The sequence below is a fragment of the Anomaloglossus baeobatrachus genome, chromosome 4 (assembly GCF_048569485.1).
Source record: "Anomaloglossus baeobatrachus isolate aAnoBae1 chromosome 4, aAnoBae1.hap1, whole genome shotgun sequence".
Taxonomy (NCBI): Eukaryota; Metazoa; Chordata; class Amphibia; order Anura; family Aromobatidae; genus Anomaloglossus; species Anomaloglossus baeobatrachus.
In genome coordinates this window covers 593,273,055-593,286,895 of record NC_134356.1, presented here as the reverse complement: position 1 = coordinate 593,286,895, position 13,841 = coordinate 593,273,055, and the positions used below count along the sequence as shown (strand labels likewise).

At 46.1% G+C, this 13,841-nt stretch overlaps 1 protein-coding gene across 5 annotated transcripts in view; it reads right to left on the bottom strand.

The window, feature by feature from the left end:
* Window positions 1–13,841, bottom strand: part of ADD2 (adducin 2) — a 197,050-nt gene that overhangs the window by 137,424 nt on the left and 45,785 nt on the right. The window contains exon 1 of one of the 5 annotated variants that reach the window (XM_075346144.1): window positions 4,418–4,491. The exons of the other annotated variants lie outside the window; for them this stretch is intronic. The gene's annotated coding sequence lies outside the window, so the exon portion shown is untranslated. Of the gene's footprint in view, window positions 1–4,417; window positions 4,492–13,841 lie in introns of those variants that run through there. 5 annotated transcript variants of the gene reach the window in all.

The following is a 13,841-nucleotide window of genomic DNA, read 5'->3' as shown; positions in this document are numbered from 1 at the left end:
CTAGATTTTGCTAATATATTTTTCCTACTACTGCAAGGGCACAATGGTTCAGCCTGATGTCAGTTACTGGTTGATACAGAGCAGGTTCTTTAATTACAGGGCTATGGTGGCAAGCTCAACATTTGCCCTAGGCGGAGGACTAGCTACAGTTCTAGGTGTATAAATTGTGGCTCCAGATCCAAGACTAGAGCAGTGATAAAGTAACAAAACCAAGGTCACTGCTCTAGTCATGGATCTGGAGCCACAATTTATACACCTAGAACTGTAGCTAGTCCTCCGCCTAGGGCAAATGTTGAGCTTGCCACCATAGCCCTGTAATTAACGAATGGTAATAGAAAGGGAGGGGGGAAGGGGAAATTGGATCCAGCACCCGCAAAAATCTTGTATAAAATGAAAAATTTATTGGAGCATTAAAACCGGAGCGGAAAGCCACATGGGACACAAAAAGGGGAGGATATCAAATTACATCCTTACGCGTTTCGGACAGGGAAATAAAAACAAGTCCTTAGTCATTAGTTACCTATCACTAAGGACATGTTTCTATTTCCCTGTCCGAAACGCGTAAGGATGTAATTTGATATCCTCCCCTTTTTGTGTCCCATGCGTTTTTCCGCTCCGGTTTTAAGGTACCAATAAATTTTTCATTTTATACAAGATTTTTGTGGGTGTTGGGTCCAATTTCCCACTCCCCCCTCCCTTTCTATCACCATTCCTGTGCACCAGAGTTGGCTGACCTGGAGTTTCCGTGCACCGCTTGTTATTTCTAAGGCATCCATCTTGGTAAGCTGAAACTTTTTTTCTTGCTGTAATTAAAGAACCTGTCCTGTATCAACCAGTAACTGACATCAGGCTGCATCATTGTGTACTTGGAATAGTAGTAGGAAAAATATATTAGAAAAGTCTAAATATACACATTTGGGTGTACCATACTTAGCCACTGTCCTGGATTTCCCATAGAAACGTGTTTGAAGGTTTGGGGTTTCTATAAACTGTCCAAAGGTGGGCGTTCTTGGGTGGGCTGGAGGAAACTGTGGAAACTATTAAATACCCTGGCCAAGGTAATGTGACTTGTTGGCCCCCTCCTAGACCCAACCACCATTACCAAGAGTTCTACATTATTCCAATGGTGGTGCCCTCACCCCTAGGTTCCAGTTACTCTATTCAGAGGAAATGATGTGCAGCGATTAGAGTTGAGCGGATTGCTCATAATCCGGGTCCGGCGGATCAGTTGCGGGTTGACAAAGAATTTCGGATCCGATCCGGAATCCGGACACATATAAATCAATGGGGAGCGGAATCCGGGATGAGAGAGAGAGAGAAAAAAAAAATCCCGGATCGTGCATCCGGATTCCCGCGTCCAGGTCGGACCCGGATCGGACGCTGAAACCGCGCGGATCCGGATTTTTACAGTTCGGGTCCGCTCAACACTAGCAGCGATATGAGTTATGTCTGTGGGTGTGTAACTCTTATTGCCCTCTATGTTAACCCTTCATAGGCACTTGATCGATTTCAGTTTTAGTTGAGTAGCCAAAGGCTCTCTCCATTTTCCAAGCTCGTGTCTATCTGCACAAGCAATGGAGAGGGGGAACCTGTGACACATGGCTGCTGGAACACATGGAGACATATAGGAAATTGTCTTTAGTGTTTGTATTTGTCTGTGTTGTCCTCCTAAAATGGCACTGTGTGCAATAAATCCGATCACGGCTTGAGCTGGTAAAGACATCATCCCTTAATGGACAGACGTCAGATGACGGATCCATGAGGCGCTCAGCGCGGTAATGAATCAGTTACTGCACATAATTCCCACTCCCGTCGCCTCCTCCTTCCTTCCTAGGGATGCAGCATCTCTGGAGTTGCTAGGACACAGAGGAGGGGATGGATGCTCGCTCCCTCGCTCGCTGCATCTCTGCACACACACAACAAGTACAAGCACGGCTGCTGCCAGCCCAACACACCTATCTGTGCCAAAGCAAGGCACAGACGCCACTCCAGCTGAACCCGGCAGCTCCGCGCTAGATGCCACGGCTCCTGAGTGGCAGCCAATTAATTTCCAGAATTGTAAACACAGCCGAAAAGGAGAGGAGATGAGGAGATGCCTCACGTAGAGTCAGAAATGGGAAAAAAAGAATAAAGTACAGTAAATGTAGAATTTGATTCATGCAAACAATAAATGACGCAGATTTCAGAGGCTGGATCTTTTATAATGTAGTCTTCAGGGACAGTGTCGGGAATACAGCAATGTAGTTACCCGGTTTCGTCATGGGTGAATCCCATCCATACTAATGTATTTATAGGCAAAATGAATGTAAACCAGCGAACCCTCCCCCATGCAGCTGATGCTCAAGATAAGTCTCAAGAGGACGGCATTGTAATAAAACGGAATTTATACATTCTATATCACTCCTTGGAATCATCAACAGTATAAATCCCCTTTCATAATGGGGTTCCTTAACTTAAAGAGGTTTTCCCATAAACAAAGTTCATTTTAATCAATAGATCTTGGAATAATAATAAATTCCACAATTGGTTGTATGTAAAAAAAAATGTTCCTGTGCTGAAATAATCTTATATATGTGTCCCTGCTGTGTACTGTGTAATGGCTGTGTCTGACTGTACAGAGACATGCTCTGATCATACCACATCTCCTGGGCTGGGGAGGAAGTAATAGAGTATACAGACTTTACAGCAGGGGAACTCAGCTGATTCTTTTTGTGAGGTAAAACATTTCCCTGACTGTTTTTTAAAAAATGTTTTACCTCAAAGAAATAATTATTTGTGATTTCCTGCTGTCCCTTCTGTGAGGTAAAACATATTTTAAAATCCAGGCAGAGAAATGTTTTACCTCACAAAAAGAATCAGCTGTAATGTTTGTATACTCTTTTAGTTCCTCCCCTGATCAGAAAATATAGTATGATCAGACCATGTCCCTGTACAGTTAGACACGGCCATTACACAGTACACAGCAGGGGCACATTTGATCTCAAAACAGGAAAAAAATTTTCAATACATCCAATTGTGGAAATTATTATTCCAAGATCTATCCATTTAAAATTAACATTGTTCGTGGGGAAAAACCCTTTAACTTTGTGTGCAGAACGGTTCAATCAGAAGCTGTGGACATAAGATTTGTGCAACTTTTGCAGCTGCACAAGAGCCCGATAGGTAAGGGAGGCCAATTCTACCTCTGAAGCAGCAAGAAACGTCTGTCATAGACAACTACTGGATTGCAAAGGGTCCAATACTATACTGTTTTCTGCCTGTCTCTGCCACTAGGCTCAATAATTGCATTTGATCAGAGCTCTGTTTCCCCTAGGACTGTTTCCTCTGATTTGATGGCTAAAGTGTTTGGAAAGAGCCCTAAACTGATCCACGTTACCCTTATTCTCCCCGGACTGCATAGAAGCCACAGTGGATGCTAATATGAGACAAACAGCCGTGTGTGTATAGTTTGTATATTGGTACGCTCACACGAGCGTATGAATCGGACGAGTGCAATGAGAGGAAATCTCCCATTGCACTCGGACCAATGTTAATCAATGAGGGAGAGCAGTTGATCAGCTTTTTTCTCATTCAGATTCTGGATGATAGAAAAGTCGCAACATGCTGTGATTTGCTGCCGAAATTGTCCGAGACTCGTCGATACAATTCAATTGGTGCGAGAGAAAAACTGACGTCACACGGACCATCCTAGTGACGTCCATTTTTTTGGATACAATCCTATCATGTAGCAGATAACCCTGTAAATGACCGTAAAAATCGCTAATAGCTGGTGAGAAAAAACGGATTGCACACGGATGATAAGTGAGAAAAAAATCGTCCTACACTCCGGCATGAGAATGGGACCGTTTTTTCATACGTTCGTGTGAGTCCAGCCTACTGCAGAAACGCTGCAAAAGATGTGAATCCTTACTTATACAGTGCAGTGTATGTAACTAGAGGATGATTAGAAGCTTGGAAAATTCTGAAAAATTACGAAGCTGATAAAAAATGAAAGATTGAGAAATGAACAATTTGTGAATGGGGATTCCTAAACTTAATTGCAGTCAGTAAAATATCTGCGCAGGTCAGACACATTCTGTATCTTGCAAATAGGATCCTATTAACTATCAAAATCGGTAGAAAATCAAAGAAACCTATATTAAGCGGTGTAGATTCAGAGCACTGTAGGTTTCGCAGCATTTTCAGGGGTTCAACTGTTTGGTTTTTTTAATTTCCCAAAAACAAAATTTAAATTAAAAACCCAAAAACATAATAAAAAGCAAGAGCAGGCCTAATTCCATGCACCTAAAAGTAAAAAAAAAATCCACATTGGTGCCTGCCTGAAATATACATGTGAATACAAGTCATATTCTTCTTATTCTATAAAGCCAAAATATCAAGGGTCAATCACATGCAGCCCAATACTTCAATTACTCACTCAGGGTATAAAATAACGCACAAGGGGCCCCGTAATAGAGATCCATCTAGTGTAGACCTCCTGCCCAGGCTCAGATGTTTGTCCCACGAGGTAGAGTGATGTGTGATGTCTATGGAGCATGAATATTCACATGTGTCACACTTCTGCTGAGAATCTACTCTGTAATCTGGTGACGGAGGGAGGACAGATGGCTGTTTTCGTGAGATAAACCCATTGCCTACTCCACCCACATTTTAACACCCCCTTCCAAGGAATCTTAAAAACCCAAATCAAACATCTCAGAAGAGGTAAGCAGTGGAGATAGTGGGTGTGATAGGAGCTGGGGCTACACATCATGTCAATACATAACTCATTCTACCGGCATGGTGTAATACTTAATTTCCCCTGAGATGGCGCTGTAGGGGACAGGAATTGGATACTTGCTGCCAGGTTTTCCATGTGCTTTACAGCTGATTACTAAGGATTACACCAGAGGGACAATCTGTGATCATCATATCGTTTTCTAATCAAAATGGACAATTCTACAAGGGTTGTTTTCATAGGGCTTGACTAATCCCCGGAGGTAATTTTTAGGGGGACCTGGCTGCAAGTCCTCACTTTCTCTATATCAGCACTGCAGAAGAAGCCTTGCAAGTTGTCTATTGAAATCAGTGGGTTGTCTGTGTATTGTGCAGATGGTGATGGGACCTCTGGAGACAGCGATCCTTTATAGGCATTCTCCTCCCAAGCTACTTAAAGGGGTTGTTCACTATTGGACAAACTCTTCTTAATAGCACCAGCCTGCAGAACAAACTAAAAAAAGCATATTTACTTTCCAGGCCGGCGTGACATTGTTACCAGACTTCCCCACAATATTTTAAGGGTACGTCCACACGGTCAGGAGACACTGCATTCTAGATGTAGTGTCATTCCTCTAGTGGAGACGCTAGCGTTCTGGGCCAGAGAATGCACTGTACGTGCCCACAGTCAGGAATCCGGGCACAGCAGATTTTGGCTCTGTTCTCCCGCTGAGAATACTTGCATCTCCGCAAGCATAAATTGACATGCTGCAGCTCAGGAAGTGTCGCGGGCGGAGGGGCCGCGCTCGCTACGCTCGGGTCTGGGGCTGCTGCTGCTGCTCGGTGGCTCGAGCGGTGGGCCGGACCCGGGGACTCGAGCAGCGCTCCTCGCCCACGAGTGAAAAGGGGGTGTTTTTTTTTGGGAGATAGTTCGTGACGCCACCCACGGGTCGTGGTGATAATGGGCACCACCGCTGCTGGTGACGGGGATCCCGGGAGCGATGGCAAGGAGCAGCTAGGATGTTGGTTCCCCCTCCGTGGGTAGGGGTTGGTGATCCCGGGGCCCGGTGGCGGAACGGGGAGGCTGGATGGCTGGGTTGCAGGGGCAGCGCGGCGCGATGCCGAATGGCACTGTTGTACTCACTCGGACACAGATGCACAGAGTCTCTGGTAAACGGCCGGATGGACGAGCCCCGCAGCCGGCTGCAGTGTCTCTGCTCTCCCCGGACAGGTTGATGGTGGCTGTCTTTCCCTGTACCTGTTAGAATGTTCTGACTCCTGTGGTTACCCACCGGTAGTCCGCTCCCCGGCGTACATGTACCGAAGGAGCCCGTTTTGCCCACAGGCGCTGGCCCTTGGATCTCTAGCCTATGGCGGTGGCTGTCTATCCTCACGGTGTGGGCGGTTGCCTTCTGTCGGGTCTTGGATGTTAGGGAACCCCTGGGGTTCCGGTCACTCTCGGATTTGACCGTTGTCGGCGGCTCCTAGCCTACTCGGGGTCCGATGGCCCTGCCTTTGTGCTTAGCTTCACTCCGCTCCCCGGTTTGGTATCGGCGGGCAACCGCTCGACCCCGGCCCCACATTCCGCAGAGATCCAATAACTCCTGAAGACGGCCACCCCCGTCTGCCGACCTTGCTGTTTGTGTCTGGGCCCCTACCCAGACACCGACAGTTTTCTCCTCCTCACACTTCCACTGTCTACTCAAATCTGTCTCTTTTCCCGCCTCCAGACCTATGAACTCCTTGGTGGGTAGGGCCAACCGCCTGGCTCCGCCCCACCTGGTGTGAACATCAAGACTGAAGGGTGGCAACAAGGGTTTTGTTTGACTGGTGTTACTATCCAGGGAAGGGGTGTGTGTGGTCTTATGTCTGTGACTACCTGGCTAGTCCAGGGCGTCACAGAAGCAGCACCACATATTAGTTTCCGCTGCGTAGAAAAGAAGAAATGAGCATGGGATTTCTATAACCATCCACTGTGCTTGAACTGTACAATGCAGCATTTTGGACGCAGCGAAAACATAGAACATCCAAAACGCTGCAAACACTTATTGTGTGGACGTACCCTTACAATTCTAACAAAGAATATGCAATTTTTAGTCTATTTAAATATATTTTACTGTAGTCAAATAGTGATAATTTATCCTTAAGATATGCCATCCATGTTGGATCAGTGAAGCCCCCACTGAGAAGGTGCCTTAGGGTACCATCACACTTTAGCGACGCACCAGCGATCCCACCAGCGATCTGACCTGGTCAGGATCCCTGGTGCGTCGCTACATGGTCGCTGGTGAGCTGTCAATCAGGCAGATCTCACCAGCGACCAGCCCCCAGCCAGCAGCGACGCGTGGAAGCGATGCTGCACTTGGTAACTAAGGTAAATATCGGGTAACCAAAGGCTTGGTTACCCGATATTTACATTGGTTACCAGCGCACACCGCTTAGCGCTGGCTCCCTGCACTCCTAGCCACAGTACACATCGGGTTAATAAGCAAACATTTACTTATTTACCTGATGTGTAACTCCGGCTACGTGTGCAGGGAGCCGGCACTGACAGCGTGAGAGCGGCGGACGCTAGTAACGAAGGTAAATATCGGGTAACCAAGAAAAGGGCTTCTTGGTTACCCGATATTTACGTTGCTTACAGCTTACCGCAGGCTGCCAGACGCCGGCTCCCTGCACGTTCAGATCGTTGCTCTCTCGCTGTCACACACGCCGATGTGTGCTTCACAGCGGGAGAGCAACGTCAAAAAAATGAACCAGCACTATGTGCATCGAGCAGCGATCTCACAGCAGGGGCCAGATCGCTGCTCAGTGTCACACACAGCGAGATTGCTAATGAGGTCACTGCTGCGTCACAAAAACCGTGACTCAGCAGCAATCTCGATAGCGATCTCGCTATGTGTGAAGCACCCCTTAGACAAGGCCTCTTAATTTTGCAAATCTTATCAGTTACTGTCCTGTGATCAAACATTTATCGGTATTTAAATTCCCAAAAACCATTTGAGGCCTTTCAGTAGACAGGGACAGTGGGTGACCAGGAGAGTTCATGGGCCACCAATCCACAAACCCCGCAGGATAAACTGAATTTTGGCTATTAATTCACTTGGAAATTTAGGGTGAAATTTACCATAAAGCCTAAAAAGCAGGAATTGTAGCCTATCCAACGGCAACGAAAGAGATATTGTGCAGGAAAAGCTCAAAATGGCTTGTTCCATCTCTTACTGCTTTAATGTACTTTTATTATTAAAATGTAAAGTGGGAGATTACGTTAGTCGATTCCAAGATCAGGTAGGGGGGTCCCAAGTTGTACTTTGCTCCAGGGCCCATGAACCTTTAGCTTCTCCGGTGGACAGAGAAACATCAGCCTACATGGACATGCAGTAGCCTTCATAAGAGCAGTATAAGGCCATCTTGACCCACTTCTGCCCCTGCTCTAGGTTCTCCTCATCGCACAGCAGTAACATGCAGCAGAGGGATTATCACATCCTTGTCCCAGAGCCCAAATTTCCCAGGGATTATTTCAGATGCAGTTGTAACAGTTTAAACCCTCCTGGTTAATGCATGTAGACATTTTAATACTAACGTATTAGCAAACAAAATGCAGCTTGTCCCTGCAGGACTACAATGTGCAGTCACCGTACAAAGCTCCTACATTGCCCGAGAACGAGGACAGGATCATTATATTCCCATCCCCCTTCACTGCAGTCTCTAATTTATACTATTTGTTTTGCAAGAAAAAGGTGGAAACATAATAGGATGTCTCCTAACTGGTACAACATGTGAATCACCGGCTCGCGAAGATGATGGCTGCCATTTAGCTAATTTTCCATTATCGGCAAATGTAATGTTATAGGAGATGTCTCGGACATCGCGGCCTCGTAGTATAATAAAAATAGTGACAAGACAGAAGATATCTAGAATTTAATTTAGCAAGTGAATAGCTGGCCATGTATTACAAGTAAGAGCTTTTAGAGCTTTTAAAGGTAACTTGCCATGTTAAAAAAAAATATTGCTTGCTTTACTGGAAGAGCGTCTACAGGTAGAAAATTAACTTATATCTTCTCTGCAGCCGCTTGCTTATACTTATGCAGGGAGTAATTACACTCATTGCACATTACACAGTGAATGTGCTGCAATCACTGCCTCAGCACTGTGCACTGACTGGTGACTGTAACCGCTGCCACCACCCCTGCGATGGCTGGAAGAGACCGACTGTAGGGTGGAAATAAAGGGAACCTGTAGTGTCCCCAGTAGCCATTATGCTGTAGATATGGGGTTAATATGCATGTTAATAGTGTTCTAAAGGAGCCTGGTAGCCACATTGAAAACCAGGCTACTGGGAGAAAATTAACTTGATTCCTTGGTAGCCCTCAGCTTTCAGTCATAGAGGCCTACTGGCTCAGTTTCTTTCAGTCTTGCATGACTGCAAGCATGTCCTTGCACATTAACTGACAGCCGGCTCTGCATTGATATATTACGCTGATACTCTGCAGAGACGGCTGTCATGTCGCATTGGTAGACTTCTATGACTGAAAGCCAGAAGCTGCCAGGAGGTATAAAGTTAATTTCCTCCCAGTAGCTGTACTTTCATTGTGGCGGCCGAACAGCTTTAGAAAAAAAGATCAGATGAGAACAAATTGGAAATTGTGGAAACAAGAGAAAATTTTCATCCAGCGTATCACTCCAGGGACCGTCTTTATATTTAAAACATAGCTTTTATTTTGCAAAATTTAAAATTAGCCATCAAAGACGTATCCAACAGACAAAAAGATGCATTATTTAAGCTGAATAGTCCTCAGACAACGTGTTTCGACGTATTGAATGTCTTTATCATGGTCTAAATAAAAAGTGATCCACCACCATTTTAAAAAAGTATGGGAAGTTTTGGTGCTAAATACAAAGCACTATGTGTGGTGGAAAACTAACACAGCACATCATGCTGTGGGGATGCTTTTCTTCAGCAAGGACAGGGAATGTAGAGCTGTTGGATGGACCTAACTTCAGAGCAATTGAGGAGGAAAACCTGTTAGAGGCTGCAAAAAACTTGAAATTGGGGCATAGGTTCAGCTTCCAGGAGAATAATGAACCTACACATACTGTCAGAGCTACAATGGATGGTTTAGATCAAAGCATATTCATGTGTGTGAATGGACCAGCCACAGTCCAGACCTAAACTCCATTGAGAATCTGTGACAAACCTTGAAAATTGCTGTTCACAGACGTCTCCAATCTCACTGAGCTAGAGATATTTTGCAAGGAAGAATAAGTAAAACTTTCAGCCTCTAGATGTGCAAAACTGATAAGAGACAAAACCCAAAAGACTTGCAGCAGTAATTGCAGCGAAAGGTGATCCTACAAAGTATTGACTCAGGGGGCTGAATACAAATGCACATCACAATTTTCAGATTTTTTTAAATCTTTAGAAAACTATGCTTTGGTATATCACATAAAATCCCAATAAAATACATGTGGGTGTAACGTGAAAAAGTATTGAAAAGTTCACATGGTATGAATACTTTTTGAAAGCATTGTACACTTTCCATTGATTCCGAATAAAAGGAATCGGTCAGGATTCCTTTTTGGAATACTGAAACATACAGTATTTGGAATGCTGAAACCATTGATATGCCTGTGTAGTGCAACAATAAAAATGAGACTTTTTTTTGCAGTAATACAATGTGCTAGCACTGAGAAATCAAGCTTTAAAAGGGAACCTGTCACCAGTTTTTCCCTTATGAGTTGTGGCCACCACCAGTGAGCTCTTATATACAGCATTCTAGAATACTGTATATAAGAGCCCAGGCCGCTCTAGAGAACGTAAAAAACACCTTTATAATACTCACCTAGGGGGGGCGGTCCGGTCTGATAGATGTCACTACTCTCCAGTCCGGTGCCTCCTCTCTGCTCCAATTGCGATCCTCCTTCTTCTGACCCTCGTATAGATGACGCATCCTAAGCCATCCACACAGGCTGCCATTGAGCTCTTACAAAGAGCCCAGGCCACTATGTAGAACATACTGTAAAAAAAACACCTTTATAATACTCACCTAGGGGGGCAGTCCGGCGCCTCCTCTCTGCGGCGATCACCGTCCGGCGCCTCCTCTCTTCTGCGATTGCGGTCCTCCTTCTTCTGAGCCTTGTATGGATGACGCATCCTAAGCCATCCACACAGGCCGCCATTGAGCTCTAACAAAGAGCCCAAGCCACTCTGTAGAACATAAAAAACACCTTTATAGTACTCACCTAGGGGGGCAGTCCGGTGCCTCCTCTCTGCTGCGATCGCCGTCCTCCTTCTTCTGAGGCCTGTATGCATGACACGTCCTACGTCATCCACACAGGCTGGCATTGAGGTCCTGCGCAGGCGCACTTAGACCTGCCCAGCTGAGGGCAGATCAAAGTATTGTAGTGCGCATGCGTGGGCAGTCTTTGACCTTTTCTCCTGCCTGCGAATTACAGTAGTTTGATCTTCCCTCCGTAGAGCAGGTCAAAGTGCGACTGCGCAGGAGTGCAATGTCAGCCTGTATGGATGACGTAGGACATGTCATGCACACAGGCCTCAGAAGAAGGAGGACGGCGATCACAGCAGAGAGGAGGCACCGGACTGCCCCCCTAGGTGAGTACTATAAAGGTGTTTTTTATGTTCTACAGAGTGGCTTGGGCTCTTTGTTAGAGCTCAATGGCGGCCTGTGTGGATGGCTTAGGATGCGTCATCCATACAAGGCTCAGAAGAAGGAGGACCGCAATCGCAGAAGAGAGGAGGCGCCGGACCGGAGAGCAGCGACGCCCAACAGACCGGACCACCCCCTAGGTGAGTATTATACAGGTGTTTTTTATGTTATACAGAGTGGCCAGGGCTCTTATATACAATAGTCTGGAATGCAGTATATAAAAGCTCATTGGTGGTGGCCGTAGCTTATAGGGGCCGAATCTTTTGACAGGTTCCTTTTAAAGGGATCCTATCATTAGATTCATGCTGCCCGAACCACTTGCAGCATGAATCAGAGCCTGGCTGAGTTATCACAGCAGTGCATGTTTTACTCTGAAATGCTGCGGTGTTTCAAACAAAACTAAGTTTCGCAGGACTATAGCGAGAGTCTGGGACAAGAGGGATTGGATTAGTCTGCTGCTTTTTCCCACACGGCTTCAGTTGATTGAGAAGTCTCTTCCTATGTACATGCAGGGAAGAAACCTGTCAATCAGCTAGAGAGGATTGGGGAGAAACCAGCCAAAATGATTATATTTGTCCATATGCAAGGATTTGAGGTAGGATGTATGGACCAGTACTATCTGAAGACGTCTTATGCAGTTTACTGTTCTGAAATTACACTATTTATGTTTATTTGAAGCAATCAGACTGTACACACAATTAACATGTATAGTGTATGACCGCCAGCGATTGATGCCTTTTTGTCTGGTTGGATCATTGCTGGGTGATTCACTCACTCATCAGTAGTATCATATGTTATGTTTAAATTACTGCCCATTTGCAGAAATGCCAACTTGACATGATACTTGTACGTCTTAGGCGGGCTTTGCACGTTGTGACATCGCAAGCCGATGTTGCGATGTCGCACGCGATAGTCCCCGCCCCCGTCGCAGGTACAATATCTTGTGAAAGCTGGCGTAGCGAAAATTATCGCTACACCGGCTTCACATGCACTCACCTGCCCTGCGACCGTCGCTCTGGCCGGCGACCCGCCTCCTTATTAAGGGGGCGGGTCGTGCGGCGTCACTGCAACGTCACACGGCAGGCGGCCAATAGGAGCGGAGGGGCGGAGATGAGCAGGATGTAAACATCCCGCCCACCTCCTTCCTTCCACATAACCTACGGAAGCCGTGGTGACGCCGGTAGGAGATGTTCCTCGCTCCTGCGACTTCACACACAGCGATGTGTGCTGCCGCAGGAACGAGGAACAACATCGGACCGTCGCGTCAGCGTAATTATGGATTACGCCGACGCTGCACCGATGATACGATTACGACGCTTTTGCGCTCGTTAATCGTATCATCTAGGCTTTACACACTGCGATGTCGCAGGCGACGCCGGATGTGCGTCACTTTCCATTTGACCCCACCGACATCGCACCTGCGATGTCGCAGTGTGCAAAGCCCGCCTTAGTCTTTTGGTATTAGTTGTTGCAAGTATTTATGTGCTCTATATGAATGATGATGTCGTTATGGTAGGACATGTGCTTTCTGACTCTAGGGATTTCTAGGTCTTCTTGGGTGAGTCGACAGAGAGCGGGCACCATTTTGTGTTACATTTAAAGAGGACCAACCACCAGAATGTTCCTATATAGACTAAAGCCAGTGCTATACTGGCGCTATCATGCTGATTCTATACATACCTTTAGTTTTACATTTAAAACTTGGTTTCATTTCTTTCAGTGCCTCATGAGTTACAATCAGTTTAGTGGCCAGCAGCTTCCACATCCCTTCAGGTTTAAGTAATGGTATTTCCCAGCAATCCATGCTGAAGATGCAAACTCATTGTTCCCTGGCCGCCTTGGTGGAAGGTTCTGCTGAGGAATTGTCCTGAACTCGAGATTGATCCTTTTCTTCATTGCTGTTTCCCCACTTTGTCTTTTCTTACCGTGTGCCTTATTAGTGCAGCAGTGGGTCTAGTAAACCTCACCTGCATCTCACTAGCCAGAGCATCTACAGGGCTTCTCAGGTTCCTGCTCGGTGACAGTTGAGGAGACTGTATAGGGACTGGCTAAGAGAGTCGGATCAACTGCAGGTGAGGATAGGAGGTGTCCCATCTACCCCTCTCACTAGCTCCAGGGCCCTCCATTGTTAGTGTCCCTGGTGTCCCCTTTGTTTGTTGTGTTTTTTGCTATGCATCAGACGCCTGTAGGTCTGAATGCATGTGCCACGCTCATCACACTTTGCAAGCATGACATTTATGCTGCGGATGTGCTATGCTTCTCTATGCAAAGTGTTAAATGTGCAGCTTCCCCGCAATTGTTTCGTAATGATATCCACAGCGGCAAATATTGCTGTGGGCATCACTGCGGGATCATCTCATTCTGAGGGTCATAGTAAATATAGTCCATGGGAACATAGCCTTACAAAGTTAAAAATGGAGACCACTCGGATTGTACGTGGATAGCATCCATGTGTTGCCCGTGATTTTCTCAAACCCG